The sequence below is a fragment of the Ranitomeya imitator genome, chromosome 2 (genome assembly GCF_032444005.1).
Source record: "Ranitomeya imitator isolate aRanImi1 chromosome 2, aRanImi1.pri, whole genome shotgun sequence".
NCBI classification, from domain to species: domain Eukaryota; kingdom Metazoa; phylum Chordata; class Amphibia; order Anura; family Dendrobatidae; genus Ranitomeya; species Ranitomeya imitator.
In genome coordinates this window covers 435,023,460-435,051,447 of record NC_091283.1, presented here as the reverse complement: position 1 = coordinate 435,051,447, position 27,988 = coordinate 435,023,460, and the positions used below count along the sequence as shown (strand labels likewise).

General features: G+C 41.3%; 1 long non-coding RNA gene across 1 annotated transcript; it reads right to left on the bottom strand.

Annotated features, from left to right (window-relative positions):
* Positions 1–310: 310 nt before the first annotated feature.
* On the bottom strand, positions 311–27,722 carry LOC138664315 (uncharacterized). The gene is made up of 4 exons (XR_011318326.1): positions 27,606–27,722; positions 22,824–22,874; positions 8,392–8,504; positions 311–916 (listed from the first exon to the last, which is right to left on the bottom strand). It is a non-coding gene; the product is annotated as an uncharacterized lncRNA (long non-coding RNA).
* Between the last annotated feature and the right edge of the window lie 266 nt (positions 27,723–27,988).

Below are 27,988 nucleotides of genomic sequence, written 5' to 3'. Positions count from 1 at the left end.
ATACATATTGACATATTGTCCCCCCAACATGTTTCGCCGCGCTAGCAGCATCATCAGGGGATGGGACATAGGCATAAGCATAATAAAATAATACTTACAGATGAGCAATATATCTATACTAGCTGAAGAGCCCGGCGTTGCCTGGACATAGTAATTATCTGTGGTTAGTTATAGCACCTCACTTCTCTCATTTTCTCCCTCACACCTCTCATTTTCCCCCTCCTCTCATTCCCCCCTCACTCCTCTCATTCCCCCCTAACACTTGTCATTTCAACCTCACATCTGTCATTTTCTGATCACTCCACTATTTTCCCTCACTCCTCTCATTTTGCACTTACACCTTTTCATTTTCACCTCACACCTCAGTATATACATGTTTGTCATCTCCCTTATATATAGTATACACCTGTATGTCTTCTCTTGTATATAGTATATACCTGTATGTCATCTCCCTTGTAAATAGTATATACCTGCTGTATGTCATCTCCTCCTGTATATAGTATATACAGTTAGGGCCAGAAATATTTGGACAGTGACACAAGTTTTGTTATTTTAGCTGTTTACAAAAACATGTTCAGAAATACAATTATATATATATAATATGTGCTGAAAGTGCACACTCCCAGCTGGATTTATGATAGTTTCCACATCCAAATCGGAGAAAGGGTTTAGGAATCATAGCTCTGTAATGCATAGCGTCCTCTTTTTCAAGGGACCAAAAGTAATTGGACAATGGACTCTAAGGGCTGCAATTAACTCTGAAGGCGTCTTCCTCGTTAACCTGTAATCAATGAAGTAGTTAAAAGGTCAGGGGTGGATTCCAGGTGTGTGGTTTTGCATTTGGAAGCTGTTGCTGTGAGCAGACAACATGCGGTCAAAGGAACTCTCAATTGAGGTGAAGCAGAACATCCTGAGGCTGAAAAAAAAGAAAAAATCCATCAGAGAGATAGCAGACATGCTTGGAGTAGCAAAATCAACAGTTGGGTACATTCTGAGAAAAAAGGAATTGACTGGTGAGCTTGGGAACTCAAAAAGGCCTGGGCGTCCACGGATGACAACAGTGGTGGATGATCGCCGCATACTTAATTTGGTGAAGAAGAACCCGTTCACAACATCAACTGAAGTCCAGAACACTCTCAGTGAAGTAAATATTTCTGGCCCTAACTGTACCTGTATGTTATCTCTTCTGCATATAGTATATACCTGTATGTCATCTCCTCCTATAGTATAAACCTGTATGTCATCTCCTCTATATAGTATATACCTGTATGTCTTCTCCCCTGTATATAGTATATACCTGCTGCATGTCATCTCCTCCTGTGTATACCTATGTGTCATCTCCTCTTATATATAGTATATACTTGTATGTCATCTCCTTCTGTATATAGTATATACCTGTGTGTCATCTCCCCTGTATATAGTATATACCTGTGTCATCTCCTCCTGTATATAGTATATACCTGTGTGTCATCTCCCCTGTATATAGTATATACCTGTGTGTCATCTCCTCCTGTATATAGTATATACCTGTGTGTCATCTCCCCTGTATATAGTATATATGTGTGCGTCATCTCCCCTGTATATAGTATATACCTGTGTGTCATCTCCTCCTGTATATAGTATATATCTGTGTGTCATCTCCTCCGGTATTAGACCTCATTCACACGTTATTTCGTCAGTATTTTTGCCTCAGTATTTGTAAGCTAAATTGGCAGCCTGATAAATCCCCAGCCAACAGGAAGCCCTCCCCCCTGGCAGTATATATTAGCTCACACATACACATAATAGACAGGTCATGTGACTGACAGCTGACGTATTTCCTATATGGTACATTTGTTGCTCTTGTAGTTTGTCTGCTTATTAATCAGATTTTTATTTTTGAAGGATAATTTCAGACTTGTGTGTGTTTTAGGGCGAGTTTCATGTGTCAAGTTGTGTGTGTTGAGTTGCGTGTGGCGACATGCATGTAGCGACTTTTTGTGTGTCGAGTTGTATGTAACAGGTTAGTGTAGCAAGTTGCGCGCAGCAAGTTTTGGACATGGCGAGTTTTGCACATGGCGAGTTTTATGTGTGGTGCGTTTTGAGTATGTGCAAGTTTTGTGTGAGGCAACTTTTGCATGTGTTGCAACTTTTGTGCATGTGGCAATTTTTCCGCGTGTGCAAGTTTTGCATGTGGTGAGTTTTCCATGAGGTGAGTTTTGCACGTGTGGCAAGTTTTGCGTGAGCCTAGTTTTGCATGTGGCGAATTTTGCGCGTGGCGAGTTTTGAGTGGCGACTTTTGTGTTTCGACTTTTATGTGGCGAGATTGGTGTATGTGTGGTGAAATGTGTGCTGAGGGTGGTATATGTGTTCAAGCACGTGGTAGTGTGTGGCGCGTTTTGTGTGTGTGTGTTCATATCCCCGTGTATGGTGAGTATCCCATGTCGGGTCCCCACCTTAGCAACTGTACGGTATATACTCTTTGGCGCCATCGCTCTCACTCTTTAAGTCCCCCTTGATCACATCTGGCAGCTGTGATTTTGCCTCCAACACTTTTCCTTTCACTTTTTCCCCATTATGTAGATAGGGGCAAAATTGTTTGGTGAACTGGAACGTGCGGGGTATATTGCCCAGTCACGTAGTATATTGCACAGCGACGTAGTATACAGCACAGCCACGTAGTATATTGCCCAGTCACGTAGTATATTGCCCAGCCACGTAGTATATTGCCCAGCCACGTAGTATATTGCCCAGACACGTATGTAACAGGTTAAAAAAGAGTTAAAATAAAAAATAAACATATACTCATCTTCTGAGGGAGCCCTTGTAGTCCTGTCGCCTGCGTGTGGTGCAGGCGGCAGCTACCGGTTCCAGGGTTGGATGAGCGCAGGACCTGTGATGATGTCGCGGTCACATGACCGTGATGTCATGGAAGGTCCTTCTCGCATACCATCCTTGGCCCCGGAACATGCCGCTTGCACTGCCGAGGAGAGGACGCGACGGCGGAGGGTGAGAATAACCTTTTTTTTTTTTTAATTATTATTATTTGTAACATTAGATCTTTTTACTATTGATGCCGCATACGCATCATCAATAGTAAAAAGTTGGTCACACAGGGTTAATAGCTGTGTTACATAGTAACATAGTTAGTAAGGCCGAAAAAAGACATTTGTCCATCCAGTTCAGCCTATATTCCATCATAATAAATACCCAGATCTACGTCCTTCTACAGAACCTAATAATTGTATGATACAATATTGTTCTGCTCCAGAAAGACATCCAGGCCTCTCTTGAGGAGTGCATTACACCGCGGTCCATTAACGCTGGCATTAACCCTGTGTGAGGGCTGACTGGAGGGGAGTACGGAGCGGGCACTGACTGTTGGGAGGAAGGAGCGGCCATTTTTCCGCCGGACTGTGCCGGTCGCTGATTGGTCGTGGCTGTTTTTGCCGCGACCAATCAGTGACTTGGATTTCCATGACAGACAGAGGCCGTGACCAATGAATATATGTGACAGAAAGACAGACAGAAGGACAGACAGAAAGACGGAAGTGACCCTTTGACAATTATATAGTAGATAATATTGAATTATGTTTCAGCACTTGTCTTCATTTTTAACCCCTTAATGACCGCCAATACGTCTTTTAACTGACCTGAGATATGAGAATAGCCTCCCCATACAGGTGACAATCCAGCAGCTGTTAGCTGTCCACTATAGCTGACAACTTGCTGCATCAGCCATGTTCAGTATTTGCACCATCCAATTCTGTTTAACCCCTTAGATGCTGCTGTCAATAGTGACTGCATCATTATAAATGGTTAACAGAGGGTGGGGGCTTCCTCTTTATCCCAATTGGTGCACTCAGATCGTGAATTTGTGGTCCTGTTGTTTGCCATGGCAATTCATGACCAAATAGCGGCCTTAGAGTCTGACGGCTGTAGTAATCTGTTTAGAAGTTAGAGGCATTTAGGGGGTAAAAACACACATTTTCATTTCTGTCAGGACACTTTGCATTAATTCCTGAAAAGCACCTGAAGGGTTAATAAACTACCTGACAGCAGTTTTCAATATGTCTGGGGGTGCTGTTTTTAAAATGGTATCACTTTTGGAGGTTTTACAATATATAGGACCCCTAAAGTCACTTCAAACATGGATAAGTCCCTAAAATAATAGATTTTGTAAGTTTCCTTGAAAAAAGTTAAAAATTATTGCTTCAATTTTAAGCCTCCTAAAATGCTAACAAAATAAAAGAACATTTTACAAACAGTGCTGATGTAAAGCAGACATGAGGGAAATGTTATTTATTAATGGTTTGCTGTGGTATCACTATCTGGATTAAAGGGATACTCATTCAAAGTTTGAAAATTGCTAATTTTTTTACATTTTTCTCACATTTCTGATATTTTTTATAAATAAACACAAAACATATCGACCTAAATTTACCATTATCATAAAGTATAATGTGTCATGAAAAAACAATCTCAAAATCACTGGGATTTGTTGAAGCCTTCCAGAGTTATTACCACATAAATGGACACTGGTCAGATTTTCAAAAATTGGCTCCGTCACTAAGGGGTTAATATTAGCTTTTTGTGTTCTTTTTGTTTTGTAATTACTACCTCGTAAATATTCCCCAAAGTTCTACCAGTGTCATGAAGGTGATTTCATAGGGTTTTTCTACTTTTACAGCTGTTGTAATGTGTAAGGAATTGCTGCGTACAGTCATTGTGTGACAGAGTGTGGAGGAGGATTTTACAGGAAGCAGAATGTAACTGCGCTTGTTCCTAGATCCGTGGAATGACTTGTCTGCTCTCGGTAGCAATCATTTTTTGATTTTTCAGATCGATATGACATTGCCTGCCCTTGCTCAGCACTGGTTAATTGACAAGTAAATATAAGAGGAGCGGTGAATGCAGAAGGGCGTGGTTCACCTCTGACCCCAAATGGTCTACTTATCTACCCAACTAGAAGTAACTGATCACTATCAGCAGGGCACAAAGTTTCTCCTGTGGCAGGAAGGACCAGCTCATTGTGAAATCATTTGTTACAGTAAACAGCAAGAAATTCAAGCTAAATCTCAATAATTCGGAGCAGTATGTATCCATGGAGGACTTTTGCACCATGCTTGTTTTCATTCATAGATTTTTTTTTTCTGCTACTTGTGGACTGTTTTTTTTTTTAATATTTCACATGAGTTGTTACATCATTTGCAGCCGATCTGCAGTGCGAAATTAGTAACGCAAATTTGCTTGTGAATTTGTTGTAAAAGTTGACTATGAGATGTTCTAAATTAAAATGTATTACCTTTATTATTACAATTTTTTATACTCACATTTTTATTAGTATTTTGACAATTTTTGAACTGACAAAAAATAACCTGTTGAGCAACTAAATAGTATTTAAAACAAATTGGAGATATAGGTTGGCATCTAAAGCTGCATGTGATACAGTTGTACTAAGCTCACCCAATTAATACTCAACAAAGGGTATAAGAGGGTGCAGGGACATAACAATGGTGGTTTCAGACTGGGGGGGGGAAATTGTACCAGGAAGGGGCCCAGGATTGGGGACATTATGCTGGAAGGAGTTCAGAATGGGGGACATTGTTATAGGATGGGGCCCGGGATGTTGGTCATTATTACTGGAGGGGTCCAGGATGTGACATTATTACTGGAAGTTGGCGGACATTATCATAGGAAGGGGTCTCGGAGGGGGGACATTATTAAATAAAGGGTACATTATTACATGATGGTGAGTGTTAAACCAGGAAAGGGCCCAGGATAGGGTTTATAGCATGGGACCCAGTATGGAGGGTATTATCACTGGAAGGGCCCAGGATCTGGTACATTATTACATGATGGGGAACATTACACCAGGAAGGGCCCACAATGGGGGACATCATACCTAGTTACACCACTGAGAGGGTGGAAAGAGGACAAGGAAAGGGTATGTTCAAACTGCCTCTTTTTCCCCCATTTTTTGAGCGGGTCTTCCATAACAGCCCTTTCAAAAATTGCGCACAAAGCACAAGAAAGAATTGTCACATTCATTCGAAAAACTACTCATTCACTGTTCATATGTTCAGGATTTTGAGCGTCTTGTAAACTCATCAGGCTTTCACAGAAGCCAAGCGTTGAATAGAAGTGACATGTCCATTCTTCAGGCATTTTTCACAAAATACGTTACAATACAAGTCAGTAGGGAGGTGAAAAAGAAGGTGCCCCTGAGACTTTTCGAGCATTATGTAAGCATTTTCGTTTTTGTTTTTTTTAAACACAAGCAACTTCTTAATTGCTTTATGGATTTCAAGAAAAGTTTGGAAAACACCATTTAAAAGACGTCCCAAAAATGATGAAAAAAACGATGACAAGAAAGGAAAATGTTGAAAAAGCACTCAAGAAAAGACTAAAAAAAAAAACAAAAAAGCCGCTTCAGGATTACAAAATGTCAGTGAAAAGTGAAACGTCTTCTGCTTGAAAAATGGACGATATTGACTAGAGAAAAAAGACGTAGTGTGAACATATTCTAAAGCTTGCTCATATAATAGGGAAATAAAAAGAAGGGAAAGAAAGAGAGGTGGAGAGTAATTTTTTGAGAAATGTCTTTATTTTATTCCTCAGAAAAAAAAAAATGCTAAAGGGAAAATGCAAAAAAAAAAAAAGAGAATTGAAAATGAGAATGCTGGCTACGCAGTATCCAAACAGTAGATAATTTATATCATGGTAGGGAAATAGGGAAGAGAGCAAATGAAAAAAGTACAGACATGGTTGAAAGGGTTTTGGAAACAATGCAGTCAATTCATTAAGGTATTTACTCCAAAATTCTGGTTTAAAACAACATAATAAGTAGCAATATTCTTGTGCAACTTGAAAGATGCGCAAAAATATTGTAACATTTGGCATTTACACGCCGGTCTCGGCTTGCAACGTCCATGTGGATGTAGCATGAGCAGAATGGGGTGTCAAATCCATGAAAAGGTACGCCAGTTAACAGTTCCCCTGAAATCATTAAGCAGCATGTACCTTTAAAAGTAATTAGGGTCATTGTCCTCCGGCGTGCTCTTTAGTAAGACTGGTGTGTGCAAATCGAACCCAATATCGCTAAATAAATTGGATGAGAGATCATATACAGTCATGGCCAAAAGTGTTGGCCCCCCTTGAAATTATTCCATAAAATTAAGTATTTCTCCCAATTACACATGTTCTGTTATACACACGTTTGTTTTCTTTTTGTGTATTGGAACAAAACAAAAGAGAAACTGAAAAAAGCCAAATTGGATATATTTTCACAAAGCCCCCAAATATGGGCCAGACAAAATTGTTGGTACCATTCCAAACGTGTGGGTAAACAGCTTTGTTTCAAGCATGTGATGCTCTTCCAAACGCACCTGTAGCAAGCAACAGATGTGGGCAGTATGAAAATCAAGCCTGAAACCAGATAAAAAGGGGAGAAGTTGACTCACTCTTGCATTGTGTGTCTGTGTGTGCTACCCTAAGCAAGGAGAACAGAAAGAGAATAGAACTGTCTGAGGACTTGGGAACCAAAATTGTTAAACAGTATCAACAATTTCAAGAATACATAGTCCTTCTCCAGACATCTTGATGTTCCTTTGTCCACAGAGCGCCACATAATTAAGAAACTTACAACCCATGGCACTATAGCTAATCTCCTTGGACATGGACGACAGAGAAAAATTGATGAACGTTTGCAACACAGGATAATTCAGATGCTGGAAAAGCAGCCAAAATCAAGTTCCAAAGAAATTCAGCTGTCTTGCAGGCTCAAGGTACATCAGTGTTAGCACATAGTATCCATCTACATTTGAATTAAATGAAGCGCTATGGCAGGAGACCCAGTAGCACCCTGCTGCTGACACAGAGACATAGAAAATGCTAGACTGCAGTTTGCCAAAATGTACTTGAGTAGCTCAAAATTCTTCTGTAAAAGTGTCTTGTGGACATATGAGATCATGATAGAGCTTATCTCCATATACAACATACAAAAAAAGGTTTCACTCTATCATGTTAAAGCATGTCAATGTGAAATATATGAAATATGAACAGCAATATGGCTTTTGAATATTAGGAAAAAATAAATGAGATGCTTTGCACCAAATTTGGCCAAATAATGTCTGCCCATCAACCAACATCAAGGTGGTCTCAAAGTCTCTAACCAATGTAAATACATCTCTTAGGGTGATTTCTGAATTCTTGGGTGAATGTGGACACCTCTCTCAGTAAAGCCATGTCTTGTTGATGGGCAGACATTATTTGGCCACATTTTGTGCAAAGCGTCTCATTTATTTTTCAAAAGCTATATTGCTATTCATTTTTTATATATTTCACGTTGATATGCTTTAGCACGATAGATGCAATCTTTTTTGTATTCAAAAGAAATAACATAGTACCTACAGTCAAATATGATGGAGGTTCAAAGATGTTTTAGGGTTGTTTTGCTGCCTCTGGCACTGGGCTCCCTGGCTGTGTGCAAGGCATCATGAAATCTGTGCAGAGATCTTCAATTTCTGTTGGGAGAAGGCACATATTAGAGACCTGGAGCAGTTTGCAAAGGAAGAGTGGTCCAAAATTCCATTTGAGAGGTGTAAGAAGCTTGTTAATGGTTATAGGAAGCCATTAATTGTAGTTATTTATTCCTAAGGGTGTGCAACTTAATATTAAGTTGAGGGTGCCAACAATTATGTCTGGCCCATTTTTGGGGTTTTGTGTGAAATTATGTCCAATTTGCCATTTTTTTTCCACAAAGGAAATATGCATGTTTATAACAAAACGTGTGTCATTGCAATAGTTGTCTGGGAAAAATACTACATTTTCTGGAACAATTTAAAAGATATCAACACTTTCAGTCATGACTGTAAGACAAGTGTAATCAATTAAACAGAATACACTGTTTATTTGCAAGTGCAATAAATTTTAGTTAAATTCTGTGAACAAGACATGGCACATGTTTGAAAAAGTAAGTACTCTAACCCCAAAGTCAGCAAAAGATATTTTCTGTGTAAGTCACAGGTTTTATGTTTAAGGAATGGAGTTCTGTCATTGGGACAATTATTTCTGAGAGAGGATTGAAAGAGACTTTCACTTGACTGCTTTGGTCCACCTTGCAGAAGAACACGTTTCCAATGTATTTCAGTGATGCCCCCTCGCTCCTGGTATTTTATTGTTTTGCCCCCTTGCTCCTGGTATTTGGCTATTTTATTTAATCATTACACATTTAGATTAACTTTAATTAAAATATAATCAGTAAGTTTGGTTTATTGTGGAATTTGTATTTATTGATCATTGACAGCTTAGAGCATTGCTCTAAAATTTAAAAAAAAAACATTTTTTTTTTACTTCTTGTCCAGTTACATCTACTATATTGGTGCTTTCACTGTTATTTTTTTTTTTCTCAAATGAAACGCTAAGCATTTTCATTGAAAAGGGCAAAAAACTTAAAGGGCCACTGTCACCCCCCTCCAGCCGTTATAAACTAAAAGAGCCACCTTGTGCAGCAGTAATGCTGCATTCTAACAAGGTGGCTCTTTTAGTTTTTGTTTCTGTTATTCCCACAATAAATGTATTTATAATTCTGCTGAAATACCTATCTTTGTCCATGGAGGCGGGACTGAAGCCTCCTCTTAGAAGCGCCCAACTGCCGTCAGTCATCTCTTATGTAGATTTTTGCCGCCCCCTCAGCGCTGTTATTGTGTGAATTCCGGCACCTGCGCTCTGCTCTTCTGCCTTGCGCAGGCGCATAGAGCATTATCCGTCCGAGCGCTGGTGCCGGGTTCCTTTCTGCGCCTGTGCGGTCAGTGCGGCCAGCCTGTTACTGAATCCCCGCCCCGCACGGTGTTATGCAGTATGCACAGTGCGGGGCTGGGATTCCTGGGCATGCGCACTGCGCTTGTCAGACGCTCCACAGGTCCCCCGCCTTCCAGCGTGGTTCTGTGCGGCTGTTCCAAACGCCGGCAAGGATACCTGTATATTCCGGCAACGCTGAAAGGCGAGGGACCTGGGAAGCGTCTGAGAAGCGCAAAGCGCATGCCCAGGAATCCCAGCCCCGCACTGTGCATAATGCATAACACAGTGCGGGGCGAGGATTCAGTAACAGGGTGGCCGCACTGCCCGCACAGGCGCAGAACGGAACCCGGCACCAGCGCTAGGATGGCAAATGCTCTATGCGCCTGCGCAAGGCAGAAGAGCAGAGCGCAGGCGCCGGAATTCACACAATAACAGCGCTGAGGGGGCGGCGAAAATCTACACAAGAGATGACTGACGGCAGTTGGGCGCTTCTAAGAGGAGGCTTCAGACCCGCCTCCATGGACAAAGATAGGTATTTCAGCAGAATTATAAATACATTTATTGTGGGAATAACAGAAACAAAAACTAAAAGAGCCACCTTGTTAGAATGCAGCATTACTGCTGCACAAGTTGGCTCTTTTAGTTTATAACGGCACGGCTGGAGGGGGGGTGACAGTGGCCCTTTAAATAGAATAAATCTTGTGGAGCTTGGTCCGAGGGTATAACATAATAAATCTGTCCCACTTCTAAAAGGCGCTTGCAGCAACCATTCAGATCAACATAAACACCCTCATTCAAAGTGTTACCAAGTGGGCAAGCTATCCCCTATGTATTGGATGGGGGATAACGTCCTGATCATTGAGGGTCCGACCACTTGGACCCCTACTGATTCCAAGTACAGGGGCTCTGAAGAGCCGCGTGTAAATGGTGCCATGGTCAATCATGCGCACTTCTATTCCATTCATGCTTGATGTGAGTGCTGAAGACCCGGAGATCGCTGCACTTGGCTATCTCCGGCGTTCCCATTGCAAATGAATAGAGCAGAGATGCCCATGATCAGATCTACCTCTTCAGAGCTGCAGTGAAAGGATAGTTATCCCCTTTTCTATGGATAGGGAATAACTTCCAAAGTTGGTACAACCTCTTTATGACTAGATTCACATTAATACTGTGCTCTCAGGTGAGCACTACAACAAGTTGGAATTCCTGAAAAACTGTATTTTGACAGGAACCCTGATGGTACACACTTGTCTCAGGTATCCTGTTTTATTTCTTTGGGTCCTGTGCTTTCTACTATGCTCTGTGTTGGGTTTTGCAGATTGCAAAGAGTAGAGCAATGATATCATCTCCCTAGGCCAATTTAAGGTCCATTAAGACATACACCTTAGTCTTTGGATTGAGACTCTAGAGCTCTATGTTTGGTGTGCTCCACTTTCTTTTCATAATGTGTTTTTACTTGCTTTCTTAGCTGCTAGGTTCCATTTCATCCACCCTGCTTCTCCTGAGTTGAGTGTGCCTTGTGCCAAGTCCTCGTTGCCCATGAGCCTTCCTACCTACTGCATCAACGCCTGGGATCCGAGTGCCCAATGGATCAGGGGGTTACAAGATTCACCTCACCTGGTGAGCCTAACATCCGACAGAGCCCTGACGGAGCCATTCACTTGAATAAAGTCAATTTAGTCACTGTGGCCATGGTCTGGTCTCAGTCCCGGCAGCACTCGTCTTTCTCAGACATGTGCAAAAACGTGGCAAACCAGAAAACTGCCATATATTTTAGTTTAAAACTATATCAGAGTAAGTACGGTGAGATCGTTTTCTTTTTTTTTCTTAAGTCTGCACATAGATGTCAATTTCTGGGACAAAGACCACCAAAAGATGCCCCAAATTTATTAAGAGGCGCACACTTCTTAATAAATGTGACGCGCCTTATTCTAGCAGCTATAGGTTCAAGACTGGTGTGCAAAACTTGCGTCATAATACATTTCAACCATAAGTGTCTAAAACCCTTATTAAATGCGGGACATGGAATTCTGGTTCGATTTCTGACAAAACTCAGGCGCATTTACATTAATTAGTGCATCTGCCCCATCATTTTTTATTGTCATAACTGTACAATAAATTCATTATCGTGGTTTCGCATTTTTGTTTTCTGAAAAATCTGTATCAGTTCCAGATCAGTGGGAATTATGAAATGTAGTATATTGTAGGTTTTTTTCTGACATATTTCTTGTTTAGTTTCTTTTTTTCTAGAAGCAGCATAATCTAGGTACTGTGGATTTCATTTTTACACATTTGAATACAAAAATTCTGCTTTTTTTTACAAGCTTAAAACGTTTAGCCAAAGGATTATTAACCAGACCTGAGTGTGGAGTGCTGACTGCTAATACAACCATCTGCTTAATCAAATACTTGAGTTAAACCTGAATTGTGCAAATAAAAATATGCACATTATTCTGGCATTGTTTTATTGTGGAAGCTTCACCTTCCATGGTTTCTGTGAAGTAATTTGGCACCTAAGGATGTAATGAAAAGAGAGAGTTCAGGGAGCAGCTGAGTCAGGGGGATTGCCATTGTGTTTATAGCCGCCATTTGCTGGAAGGAGCACATGGCTATTAGACAACAGACAAGAATTCGCAGTTCTGCAACACATGACTTTGAAGTTGGCAATGCCGGTCTACAGAAATCTAACAGAATCTTCTGGACTTTCCAACCAAGTATTTTGACATGTAAATTGACTTACAATTACCTGGTCATAGACATTAGGCTTATGGACTGGGCCCTGGCATTTGAAATCACACAGTCCCATGTTGTCCCCGTCACCAAGCACCAGATGGGATATATTACTAATATTACCCTGTATGGAGGAAAGAAAGATTTACTACAAGACCAATATTTGTGCTCCATCACAACTCTTAACAGCATGGGTGTCTTGAGAACATCGATTATGCCAACCAGGGCTGCGGAGTCGGTAAGCCAAACCTCCAACTCCTCAATTTCCATGACACCAACTCCAACTCCACCAAAATGGGCTAAGACTTCACGATTCCGACTCCACAGCCCTGCTGCCAACAACATAGCAGACAAGGCAGCCCACGACCAGATAGGCCCTTCTGGCATTTGCCAGAATTGCCAGATGGCCGGCCCTGGAGATAAGCAATGGCACAAATGCCCCCCTTTCTACAGAGAATTTTGCCTTTGGTGTAGGTGGGCTGAAAGCTTAGGGAGGGAGTCAGGATGGACATCTATCTCTCACACATCAGTATTTGGATGCCAAAACCAGGAGTGTCCCCAAAACACAGAGCAGGTGTCACGCTTTCAATTCTAGTTTTTCCCTGTAAGTTCTACTCCATGTTTTCACATAAAAATACTGATGCAAAATAACTGACCAAATGCTGACGTGTGAATAAGCCTTAAAATCTATGGCTAACTTTATTGACTATTACTACAGGGCTATTTCTCAGTTTTGCTCATGTGATTACTAAAGGGGTTGTCCGGCCTTATGATATTAATTAATGAGTGAACGTTATTGATTAATGGGTGAACGTTGTTGTGCTCTTTCAGTTCCATTCACTGTTTATATCCCTTTGCCGCTGGAGCTGTAAACTGCTTTTCTGAGGGGGTACTGGGTGTCAGACACCCACTAATCTGATAGTGATGAGCTATCAAGAGGAGAGGTTATCAATATCATAAAGCCAGACAGCCCTTTAAGCCATAATTGCATGGCTCATTTTGCCTAATTTTAGGAATTTTAAGGGTGATAATTTAATGATACAATACACACATTGGTAAATTTCTACAGTGTAATGTAGCGGAAGAGACACTGATTGCAGCGATGTGTCACTTTCTGGGCTGATTGCTGTACGTTTGATAAAATCGGTTTTATCAGCAGGAGATTATCACTAGAGGACTAGTAAACCTGCTGCCATGTAGTCCACCATATTCATGAGCTCTGTATAACTGCCCCATCACTGATTGGCAGCTTTCTGCCTATGCACAATGTGCACAGAAAGCTACCAATCAAAGGTGTGGGCAGGGTTATACAGAGCTCAGTATTCAGAGAGAGAACTGGTAGATTTTAGCAGAGAAACTGTGATTTCATCAAAACTGCAGCAAGTAGCCCAGTAAGTGACACAAAACTGGAATCAATGTCTCTACCTCAACATCATACTGCTTTCAGATAAAACCCTTGATACAGTTCATTTTTTAACCCACTCCCCCACTTGGTTTGCATAGTGTAAGTTTATGCACTGCTGACGGCGGGGGTGGGTGGTGAGCACTGGATTGTAAAATATCATTACATTATATTGGCTACTTAACAGAGAGAACCAACTATCTCATGATAGATGAACTAGAATGGACAAGACTGTCCAGCTCGGGCCCTCGGGTTCTCCTTTCTCAGTAATGACTGGGCTGTGTGTGTACATTGAATGTGAGATACAGTCTCCACTTTTATGACAGGTTTGCAGCCTTGAAGAAGACCTTGCTTGGTAATAAACAATATTTCCTCTGAAGAGAATTCTCTCTGCTTATTATGTCTGAAGTCTCAGCATTTGGTAGTGACAGCGCACAATCTGCTTACACATGCAGACAGTATATAGATATATCAAGTAAGGACAGGAATTCCCCTCTCCTTGTATTATAAATAAGACTTCCTGCTTCCCTCTTTACATGTATATTTAAACCAGAGGCGTAGCTAGGGTTTTGGCTCGGGTGGGGGGGTGGGGGTAAAGCTTCTGAGTGGGCCCCTATCCAGGTAACCTTGATTACAGCTGGGTGATGCACCCTAATAGTGAAGGAGAACCTCAGCAGATGACCGCCCTGTTACTGAAGATAATCTCTATATAAAGACCAATATGGATATTACCGCCATATGGTCAGTGGTAGTGTGTTCTTATTACTGCACCTGATACCCCAATACTGAGCCGCTGCTGCCGTATGTGTCCCTATTACTGCCCCTGATACCCCAATACTGAGCCGCTGCTGCCGTATGTGTCCCTATTACTGCCCCTGATACCCCAATACTGAGCCGCTGCTGCCTTATGTGCCCCTATTACTGCACCTGATACCCCAATACTGAGCTGCTGCTGCCGTATGTGTCCTACAGCACCTGATACCCCAATACTGAGCCGCTGCTGCCGTATGTGTCCCTATTACTGCCCCTGATACCCCAATACTGAGCCGCTGCTGCCTTATGTGCCCCTATTACTGCACCTGATACCCCAATACTGAGCCGCTGCTGCCGTATGTGTCCCTATTACTGCACCTGATACCCCAATACTGAGCCGCTGCTGCCGTTTGTGTCCCTATTACTGCTCCTGATACCCCAATACTGAGCCGCTGCTGCCGTATGTGTCCCTATTACTGCACCTGATACCCCAATACTGAGCCCCTGCTGCCGTATGTGTCCCTAATACTGCCCCTGATACCCCAATACTGAGCCACTGCTGCCGTATATGTCCCTATTACTGTACCTGATACCCCAATACTGAGCCGCTGCTGCCGTTTGTGTCCCTATTACTGCTCCTGATACCCCAATACTGAGCCGCTGCTGCCGTTTGTGTCCCTATTACTGCTCCTGATACCCCAATACTGAGCCTCTGCTGCCGTATGTGTCCCTAATACTGCCCCTGATACCCCAATACTGAGCCACTGCTGCCGTATGTGTCCCTATTACTGTACCTGATACCCCAATACTGAGCCGCTGCTGCTGTATGTGTCCCTATTACTGCCCCTGATACCCCAATACTGAGCCGCTGCTACCGTATGTGTTCCTATTACTGCCCCTGATACCCCAATACTGAGCCACTGCTGCCGTATGTGTCCCTGATACCCCAATACTGAACCGCTGCTGCCGTATGTGTTCCTATTACTGCCCCTGATACCCCAATACTGAGCCGCTGCTGCCGTATGAGTCCTTATTACTGCACTTGATACCCCAATACTGAGCCGCTACTGCCGTATGTGTCCCTATTACTGCCCCTGCTGTGTGATTCTCTGCCCTCTAAATTCTAAGTCACCCCTCTATAATATAGCAATGCCAGGTGCAAGTGCCCTAGAAAACAGTGCCCATATTTTGCCCCCTAGAAAGTAATATTGTCCTGTGTGCCCCTTTGATAGTCACAGTAACCTGAGTTCCCCTATAACAATAAGTGCCCACTTTACATTTAATAATGTCCCGAGTCTCCGCCTGTACAGCTCCCCTATACACAGTATGATGCTCTCTTATACACAGTATACTAACCCCTTAGTAGCCTCCAAACTGATGGCTCCAACACTGTAATCCCCACACTGTGTGATGCCCCTCTAGATTGCCTCCATATAGTATAATGCACCAGATAGTCCTCAGTATAGTATAATGTACCAGATAGTCCTCAATATAGTATAATGTACCAGATAGTCCTCAATATAGTATAATGTACCAGATAGTCCTCAATATTGTATAATGCACCCCTCATAGGCAGACCCTGTAGTATAAAGCAGCACCCCTATAGGCAGACCCTGTAGTATAAGACAGCACCCCTATAGGCAGACCCTGTACTATAAGGCAGCACCCCTATAGGCAGACCCTGTAGTATAAGGCAGCACCTCCATAGGCAGACCCTGTAGTATAAGGCAGCACCCCATAGGCAGACCCTGTAGTATAAGGCAGACCCCCCCATAGGCAGACCCTGTAGTATAATGTAGACCCCCCCAAAGGCAGACCCTGTAGTGTAAGGCAAACCCCCCATAGGCAAACCCTGTAGCATTAGGCAGACCCTCCCATTGGCAGACCCTGTAGTATTAGGCAGACTCCCATAAGCAGACCCTGTAGTATAAGGCAGACTCCCCTAAAGGCAGACCCTGTAGCATTAGGCAGACCCCCCATAGGCAGACCCTGTAGTATTAGGCAGACCCCCCCATAGGCAGACCCTGTAGTATAAGGCAGCACCCCTATAGGCAGACCCTGTAGTATTAGGCAGACCCCCCATAGGCAGACCCTGTAGTATAAGGCAGACCACCCCATAGGCAGACCCTGTAGTATTAGGCAGACCCCCATAGGCAGACCCTGTAGTATAAGGCAGACCCCCCACAGGCAGACCCTGTAGTATTAGGCAGACCCCCCTGATAGGCAGACCCTGTAGTATTAGGCAGACCCCCCCATAGGCAGACCTTGTATTAGGCAGACCCCCCTACAGGCAGACCCCCCCCATAGGCAGACCCTGTAGTATTAGGCAGACCCCACCATAGGCAGATTGTGTACTATAAGGCAGCACCCCTTAAAAAAATAAATAAATACCTCTTCTTCCTGGTTCCTGCGCTGCTCTGAGCTCCCGCTCGCCTTGGCGCTGGGCAGTGACTCATCGCACCCCCTGTCAGCGTCGCCGACGTCAGACAGGGGAAGGAGCGCAGCGCTCCTTCCCTCATCATTGCAGTCAGCTGTATCGGCTAAATGCTGATACAGCTGACTCGGCGATGACAGGCGGGCCCACTGCTGGCTCAGGGGCCCCATAACGGCCGGGCGGAAGAGCAGGGAGATCGATTCTCCCTGCTCTGCCGCAGAATGTAACTGTAACAGCGCTATGCATGCGCCGATACAGTTACAGTAGCGTAGCTCCGGCTGGGCCCCCTCAGAGCACCGGGCCCGGGGCGCCAGCACGCTCTGCCCCCCCAGTAGCTACGCTACTGATTTAAACCTATCTTTTTGCTCTTCCCTATTGTTTTTCTTTCTTTTGGGATTGTTGATCAAAACCCCAAAAATTGAGCCAGAGCACATGTTGGTATAAGTGCAATGCATAGGTGTGTATTCACACTGTGGCCATTTAACAAACAGAACCTAAGTAAAAACAACATGAGCAAATAACCCTGTGATACGTAAATTAATAAATAATAACAGTACATGTCAATAATATAGGGTACTTAGTTAACTCTGTTTTGCTCAAAAAAGCATAAAGGCCTTCCCAACGTGACAAGGTGCACCATAGTTTGGACAGTCTATAGATCTTGTAGTCCTCACTATGTGTCAGCAGACCTCAAAATAGGTAAGAGCAGGACCAGGTCCCGACTGTTCAGACACCTGCCCATGGAAAGCTATACAAACAAAATGAACAGTTTAAAAAAGTACAAAGACTAAAACAGAACAACAAAAAATAATCTATATTATCCATTTTGATGTCTTTTGACACATTTTGAAGTGAGCTACAAGAGTTAGGTACTGACCCGACTTGGTACACCTTGTCGTGATGGGATGGTTTTTGCACTTTTGTCGAACTGCAGTTTGACACTTTTACTCCATGGGCATTATTTAATGACACCAATACAGCTGGTCACAGATAAGGGATCCATTTAGAATGCTCTACCCCAAGATATTAGGACCATCCACAATTTGCATAGTTTTAGGCGCTCGCTCAAAACTCATTTGTTCAGAGCAGCCTATCACATTCAGTAATCAAAGTCATTTTATGTTTGTGTGTGTGTAGCCCATTCACTATCTCCATCTACCCCCCACCCCCTGAAGATGGCTGGACCATCATTGTAAATACATCATTGTAAATACACACCTGTACTTTGTATCTCCCCCACCTCATTGTAGATTGTAAGCTCTCACGAGCAGGGTCGTCTTATTTCACTTTAATTATTGTATTGTTAACGTTGTTACTGTTTGTGTTTGAAACTGTTAAACTGTAAAGCGCTGCGGAATATGTTGGCGCTATATAAATAAAGATTATTATTATTATTATTATTATTATAGAACGTAAAATCACTGCACTCGTACGATGAAGAGATTCAATTCATGTGGATGCTTTTATTAGATAAATGTTCAGGTGAAGCGATAAGTACAAAAACGTTTCGGCCAGCCCGTGGCCTTGATCACTAAATCGCCTTAGGTAGTAGATTCTTCCCTTGCATGCGTAAATGTTGCTGCTGGGGTGTCAGCCAAGAGAAAAAAAGGTAAACAACCTTAGTATTAATGATGTCGTAGTCGCCGTGGTGGAGGGCAGACTGGTGTATATCAATGGCTCTGCGCTTTAAGGGACCAGCCTGAGTACAAGTAGGATACCTTGGGAGAGTACAACCAATCATGTGGGGAGATTCGTATGGCTTAGTGGCACTGGTGCCGTAGTCGCCGTGGTGCAGGGCAGACAGGTCTATGTACCATTTGCTGTGCGCTATAGGAGACCAGCCAGAGCAACACTTGAATACCTTTGAGGAGTACAGCCAGTACTGTGGGAAGATTTGTGTAGCTGCTGGGTTGTGGAGCCAGTCAAAGCCAATGTATAATGAGCTAAACCACCGGAATAGGGGAACCAATGTCAATCCGTCCTCAGAAGTCCGTGGAGACAGGTGGCCAGGACCAGCGTTGGTTGGATTACAGTCATGAATATGCGGCTCCACCTCCCATAGGAGTGGAGCCGCATATTCATTACTGTAAATGAGCGGCCCCACGTGACCGCTCATACAGTAGAAGGTGCGGCCAGGACAGGAAGCAGCGCCAGCCAGCGAGGGAGCCGGGTGAGTATTTTAATAACAGCGGGCGGGCGCACAGGGGGTGGGAGGGGGGTGGGGACATGGATCTTTATGTTAAACACGAGAAACAACAAAAAAAAGGATTATTCATATCTTCTCTACAGCAAATGCTGCTGCAGAGAAGATATGAATGGCGGCTTCAGCACCACGTGGGGGGGGGACAGCGCTTACTGTAGCGCTGTCTCCTGCACGGTACACGGACTGCACACGGACAACGTCCGTGTGCGGTACGTGTTTTACACGGACCTATTGACTTTAATGGGTCCGTGTAATCCGTGCGCTCCCACAAACACTGACATGTCTCTGTGTTTGGCACACGGAGACACGGTCCGCAAAAAATCAATGACATCTGCACAGATGCATTGATTTCAATGTGTCTACGTGTGTCAGTGGCTCCGGTACGTGAGGAAACTGTCACCTCACGTACCCGAGCCACTGACGTGTGAAACCGGCCTAATGGAGTGACTGGTTCATTCCCTGGCTTGCAACTTCCACTGATGTAGGTTGATATAATGCACCTGTCAGTGGCAATAAGCAAGTGTTGTCAGACAGAGGAGAACTGCGGCTCCCAAACCTGGACACAGAAGAATGCAAAAACATAACTTTATGTCACTGTATGCGGTATTATGTGGGTGCTTTATATAAATATTTGCTACAGTGTTTGACAATATAGTAGGTTGTATTTGAAAACAGTACGTGTTACTGCATTACTTAGAACTTGCAGCATAAGGGTATGTGCACACCTTCAGTATTTGCAATAGAAAACTCTGGTGTAAATACTGATATGATAGCAGAAAAAGCACTGGGTAAAATATGCAAGTTTTTTGCATCATTTTGTGATGAGTTTTTTCCCTCTTTATTTGAATGGGTGAAAAATACTACAAAAACGCCAAAAGATTTGTCATCCGACAGATTTGAAACTGCTTTGAATCTGCAAGGAAAAAATGTGTGCATGAGATTTCATTCACTTTGCTAAAACAGTAAAACGGAAAAATGCATGAAAAAAAAAGTAAACAAAAATGCAAGTACATTTTAATTCTGCTCCTTTTTTTCCGCAGGGAAAATAGGCAGCAGCCAGAAGTGTAGGGCAGCAATGTCCTCCCCTTTCCTCATTCCGAATATGGGTGCAGTGATCCTACATTTCATAGTTTCCAGTGGTGGCTTTGGATCAGTGATCTCAGTGCTCTGTGTGTGTAGTATGTGTTGCACTCAGATACAGAACCAGCAACAGAGTGTTTCAGTGACAAATTGCATTATATACAACTTGCACAAGATGCCTAGATAAACCATTATAGCTACTAGCATTGACAGTTCCCAAGCAGGGTTATGCAATCGTCTCTTCTGCTACAATTCCTGCATCACATGTGATGGATTGTCCTTTTTCAGGCACATGAGAGGCTCTGTAGATGTGAGGACTGGGCTGTAACTTCCGTCATATAAACCACCGCTGCTGACACAATAGCTGCATCATATTACCAGGCTGGAGGACTGTGCTCTGGAGCTGCAGCTTCTCTACAACCTGTGGTTCTCCAGCTGCTGTGAAGTTACAACTCTCTGCGGATGACAGATTGCGACTGCTACTATACACCCTACAGTCAACATGACTCAGATACCTAACAATGGGCCCATAGAGGCAGGAGTGAGTCTGACATTGGGCACGTGTCATACAAGTCAAATCGCATCCCTCCACCGCCAAAACTAAAAGCAAATGGGAATTTCGTTTTTCATTTATATTTATTTACAGACATTGCCCCCTTTCTTTATTCTAAAAACCAAATAAGCTGTCACTCAGCCAATGCGGCAATAATTTCAGCGAGTAAAACTAAAGGGTTCTTCCTAAAATAATATCTCTTAGGATAGGATCTAACCTATGAACTTGCTGGGTGTTTGACAATCCCAAGAAGAAAGCTCTGAAATCCCAAGACCGAAGCTCTGAAATTCCAAGACCGAAGCTCTGAATTCCCAAAAACGAAGGTCTGAAATCCCAAGACCGAAGCTCTGAAATCCCAAGACCACCGAAGCTCTGAAATCCCAAGACGGAAGCTCTGAAATCCCAAGACCACCGAAGGGATGGGGGCAGTATTCTGGAGCACTGCATTGAGAAACACGTGATGGTGTCTCCGCGGTGTTGGATGTTTTGATCTCCCCGAGGTCATTCATCCTTATGTTTATAGTCCTTTTCTAGGCACTGCTCCTAATAGCCAGTTTCCTACTCCACACTGATGAGGGGCAAATACCCCGAAACAGCTGTCTGTGGATGGATACCATGTTTTGGCATAGGTGGTTTTCCTTTTAGGATGCTGCCCTTCCCGTGGTTGTTCCTTCCTAGTGAAAGACCTGGCTATTTATTGCTTGCGTTGAGAAACACGTGATGGTGTCTCCGTGGCTTTTCTACATGCATTTGCATATTTCCCATAAGGGATGGGGGCAGTGTTTTGGATCACTGTGTTGAGAAACACGTGATGGTGTCTCCGCAGTGCTGGATGTTTTGATCTCCCCGAGGTCATTCATCCTTATGTTTATAGTCCTTTTACTAGGCACTGCTCCTAATAGCCAGTTTCCTACTCCACACTGATGAGGGGCAAATACCCCGAAACAGCTGTCTGTGGATGGATACCATGTTTTGTCATAGGTGGTTTTCCTTTTTGGATGCTGCCCTTCCCGTGGTTGTTCCTTCCCGGTGAAAGACCTGGCTATTTATTGTTTGCATTGAGAAACACGTGATGGTGTCTCCGCGGCTTTTCTACAGTCATTATAAATCAGACTATTATCGAACCACAATACCCGGACCAACCGAGTCTCATCTGACCTGAGCATGACAGTTGAATAGAAATATGTGATGCTGTAACACTCAGGTTCGGAAGGCCACCAGTCACTGCCGCCACTTACTATATACTAAACGGTGACTGAAGCAGCGCCGACCACACCTCTATGACTGAAAGCCGGAGGCTGCAGGGAAGAAGTGCACTTGACGGGCAGCTTTAGAATGTAATTTAACTGCAGATTCAACCCATATCTGCAGGTTAATAGCGTTTGAGGATGTGACAAGTTCCCTTTAACACCACATTAGAGGACAACTGAAGGACTTTTAGTTGCTAAGGATATTTCTTATTTATGAACATATCCTCTGTAAAGGCCCCCATAAATGTACAAAAATATTGGCCAAATCCTCTGATATCGAGAGGCTCAGTCGATGATCTAAAGAGGGAGATAAGGATCCGGAATGTCAGATTTTGGATTGCCAATCCTTTTGTTCTCTGAGTGATAAGACGCCCCCAGAAGAGTCTCTCACTGAGGACACAGGCGTTCCTGTGTATGGGATAGTCGGCAAGGTTGCTGTTGGCTGAACCCTATCTAAAGTGTATAGGGGGCCTAAAGTACATACACGTAGTGTAATGTGGAGATTAATCACTCAGTGATAACATGGAGGCAGATCTTTGTCACAGTAACCTTCCCAAGACGCTGTGTAAACTGTATTATACAAGCAGAAGTAATAACGCAACAGGTACAAAGTGCAAGAATCTTCTCTTAGTGATTACCTTCCTGCTTTATCCGGCGTAGGACCTGGATAAAATTCTGATTCTCATACTCTAGAATAAAACAAATGGAAAAATAAAATGTTGTCATTGAAATAATATAGTGAAAGATGCAGAAGGAAAAAAAAAAAGCGCGTCAGTGTATAAAAGCACTGGATGAGTCATTTACCCACTGCCGCTCCACTGGAACATAATATATAACCCTACCTGAACGATGACTGAAGACAATATGGGAAAAGTCTTTATTACTACAAGTTCAGCAGGACTATATGATAGGCAGCACTGGAGCAGTGGGGAGACTTAAAGGGTTAAAAATTATAGCGATATACTATGGCAGCGTCCACTTTCCAGCCATTTAAAGAAAAACATTCTTGGACATCTTCTTTGGTTTACAAATTATGTATTAGCAGCCATTAGTGTTTGTTGTTGTTGCCCATCATCTGTAGTTATTTAGGTTGGTTGGTTCTCATGCATCTTCTTTACATTGAGAAGCAAATGGCTTGTAGATCATAGGACTCTCCCACCTAAACCAAACAGGGCCTTATGAAAGACAAAGGACTGAGGCATTTACACCTCTGTGGTCAAATGAATGCAAACCTGATTAGCATCAAAATGCTATTGAGTGCAATGATAAAGTGATTGTATGAGAAAAAGAACATTTCAATGCAGATTTATACAACTCAGTATATGGAGAAAGTACCCTAAATGCAGGTGAAATTGCCAGGGGAACCTTGTTTGTTATTATTATTATTTTATTTTTCCCCTCATTTTAAGAAAATGTATACACCATTCAAAAACGCTGATTATTTATTACGATGAGGCTACACCAAAAATGAATCAACATCCACACAACAGTATGTACGTGTACATATATACATAACATACATATTATAGTAGTTATATTCTTGCACATATGGAGCCGTATTACAGTAGTTATATTCTTGTACATAGGAGCAGTATTATAGTAGTTATATTCTTGTACATAGTGGGCAGTATTATAGAAGTTATATTCTTGTACATAAGGGCAGTATTATAGTAGTTATATTCTTGTACGTACGGGGCAGTATTATAGTAGTTATATTCTTGTACATAGGGAACAGTATTATAGTAGTTATATTCCTGTACATCGGACCAGTATTATTGTAGTTGTATTCTTGTACATAGGGGGCAGTATTATAGTAGTTATATTCTTGATATAGGGGCAGAATTATAGTAGTTGTATTCTTGTACATAGGTGCAGTAATAAAGTAGTTATATTCTTGTACATAGAACCAGTATTATAGTAGTTATATTCTTGTACATCGGACCAGTATTATAGTAGTTATATTCTTATTGATAGGGGGCAGTATTATAGAAGTTATATTCTTGCACATAGGGGCAGTATTATAGTAGTTATATTCTTGTACATAGTAGCAGTATTATAGTAGTTATATTCTTGTACATAGGGGCAGTATTATAGAAGATATATATTCTTGTACATGGTGAAAGTATTATAGTAGATATATTTTTGCACATAGAGAGCAGTATTATAGTAGTTATGTTCTTGTACATAGGGAGCAGTATTATAGTAGTTATATTCTTGTACATCGGACCAGTATTATAGTAGTTATGTTTTTATTGATAGGGGGCAGTATTTTAGAAGTTATATTCTTGTACATAGGGGCAGTATTATAGTAGTTATATTCTTGTACATAGGGGCAGTATTATAGAAGTTATTTTCTTGGACATGGTGACAGTATTATAGTAGATATATTTTTGCACATAGAGAGCAGTATTATAGTAGTTATATTGTTGTACATAGGGAGCAGTATTATAGTAGTTATATTCTTGCATATAGAAGATATATTATAGTAGTTATATTCTTGCACGAATTGAGCAGTATTATAGTAGTTATATTCCTGTACATAGGGGCAGTATTATAGTAGTTATATTCTTGCTCATAGGGAGCAGCATTATAGTAGTTATATTTTTGTACATACGGGCAGTGTTATAGTATTTACATTCTTGTACATAGCAGCAGTATTATAGTAGTTATATCCTTGTACATAGGGAGCAGTATTATAGTAGTTATTTTCTTGTACATCGGACCAGTATCATAGTAGTTATATTCTTATTTATAGGGGGCAGTATTATAGAAGTTATATTCATGTACATAGGGGCAGTATTATAGTAGTTATATTCTTGCACATAGGGAGGAGCATTATAGTAGCTATATTTTTGTACATAGGGGCAGTATTATAGTAGTTATATTCTTGCTCATAGGGAGCAGCATTATAGTAGTTATATTTTTGTACATAGGGGCAGTGTTATAGTATATTCTTGTACATAGGAGCAGTATTATAGTAGTTATATCCTTGTACATAGGGAGCAGTATTATAGTAGTTATTTTCTTGTACATCGGACCAGTATCATAGTAGTTATATTCTTATTTATAGAAGGCAGTATTATAGAAGTTATATTCATGTACATAGGGGCAGTATTATAGTAGTTGTAATCTTGCACATAGGGAGGAGCATTATAGTAACTATATTTTTGTACATAGGGGCAGTGTTATAGTATTTATATTCTTGTACATAGGAGCAGTATTATAGTAGTTATATCCTTGTACATAGGGAGCAGTATTATAGTAGTTATTTTCTTGTACATTGGACCAGTATCATAGTAGTTATATTCTTATTTATAGGGGCAGTATTATAGAAGTTATATTCCTGTACATAGGGGCAGTATTATAATAGTTATATTCTTGCTCATAGGGAGAAGCATTATAGTAGTTATATTTTAGCACATAGGGGCAGTGTTATAGTATTTATATTCTTGTACATAGGAGCAGTATTATAGTAGTTATATCCTTGTACATAGGGAGCAGAATTATAGTAGTTATTTTCTTGTACATTGGACCAGTATCATAGTAGTTATATTCTTATTTATAGGGGGCAGTATTATAGAAGTTATATTCATGTATATAGGGGCAGTATTATAGTAGTTATATTCTTGCACATAGGGACGAGCATTATAGTAGCTATATTTTTGTACATAGGGGCAGTATTATAGCAGTTATAATCTTGTTCATGGGGCAGTATTATAGCAGTTAATTCTTGCATTCAGGAGCAGTATTATAGTGGTTATATTCTAGTACATAGGGGGCAGTTTTGTAGTACTTATGTTTTTGTATATAAGAGGTAGTATTATAGTAGTTATATTCTTGTAAATAAAAGCAGTATTATAACAGTTATATTCTTGCACATAGGAGCAGTATTATAGTAGTTATATTCTTGCACATAGGGAGCAATATTATAGTAGTTATATTCTTGTACATAGGAGCAGTATTATAGAGATAATATTCTTGTACATAGGAGGTAGTTTTATAGTAGTTATATTCTTGTACATAGGGATCAGTATTATAGTAGTTATATTCTTGTACATAGGATCAGTATTAAGTAGTTACATTTTTATTCCTAGGTTGCAGTATTATAGTGATTATATTCTTGTACATAGTGGGCAGTATTATAGTAGTTATATTCTTGTACACAGGGGTAGTTTTATAGTAGTTATATTCTTGGACATAGGGAGCAGTATTATAGTAGTTATATTATTGTACATAGGGACAGTATTATAGTAGTTACATTTTTATTCCTAGGTTGCAGTATTATAGTAGTTATATTCTTGTACATAGGCGCGGTATTATAGTAGTTATATTTTTGCACACAGGTAGCAATATTATAGTCGTTATATTCTTGTCCATAGGATCAGTATTATAGTAGTAACATAGTAACATAGTAACATAGTTAGTAAGGCCGAAAAAAGACATTTGTCCATCCAGTTCAGCCTATATTCCATCATAATAAATCCCCAGATCTACGCCCTTCTACAGAACCTAATAATTGTATGATACAATATTGTTCTGCTCCAGGAAGACATCCAGGCCTCTCTTGAACCCCTCGACTGAGTTCGCCATCACCACCTCCTCAGGCAAGCAATTCCAGATTCTCACTGCCCTAACAGTAAAGAATCCTCTTCTATGTTGGTGGAAAAACCTTCTCTCCTCCAGACGCAAAGAATGCCCCCTTGTGCCCGTCACCTTCCTTGGTATAAACAGATCCTCAGCGAGATATTTGTATTGTCCCCTTATATACTTATTTGTCCCCTTATATACTTATGATATTCCTGCATTCATTTAAGGGCAGTATTATAGTAGTTATACTCTTATACATAGGGGCAGTATTATAGTAGTTATATTCTTGTACATAGGGGCATTATTATAGTAGTTATATTCTTGTACATAGGGGCAGTATTATAGTAGTTATAGTCCTGCATTTAAGGACAGTATTATAGAAGTTATATTCTTGTACATATTGTCAGTACAGTAAAATAGTATTTGTCAGTCAAAATATATAATACAAATTATCCTTTACAGAACTTCTTTCTTTGTCCCTGACACAGAGATATGCATATTCATGTATGGAACACAAGACGCACTTGCAGTAATTAAAAGCAGCTGATATTTCTATGGTTAGAACAGATGGGATGTCAGTGGATATCAGAGTGTGATCGAGGAATGAGTAAATTAAATATTTCCTGAACTTGTAAAATAAAGTAACATGTTAAGCAGAAATGTGGCCTGAGAGATGCCACAGCAAAGAAGAGAAGCAAGAACTCTGAAATCTGTGAGCAATGACTCATTGTATCACACCTACTGTGTCCAGTCCCTGCACAATGGCCACACATACAAGAGCTTTTCACATGGAAAGTCAGTGGCTTTACTAAACAGCAGCTATTGTCTTTTACCTTTTCTCTTATTCTTCTCTGTTACAAAAAGAAGCAGGAAATAAAGAAAAGAAGCCATCAGGTGCATTTCTACATTATCAATTAAAATAGGAGAAGTGAAGCAATGCTGCATCCTCCCTAATTTGTAGAAGAAAAAACAGTTAAAGAATAAATAATAAGAATGAAATATATTAACATATATAATTTCTGTAATTCGTCATCATGATTCTTCAATCTATACACCTGAATTAAATATAAAATATTGCAATATTATGTAATTATTTTCTCTTTTTTTTCCTGCGCTGATCTGTGGTTAATTTTAATTGATAAACTACAGTAACTTATTAAACTACTCGCAGCAGACTGGTTGGGGACGCAAGCTTGAGAGATCAAAAAAGGTTTTA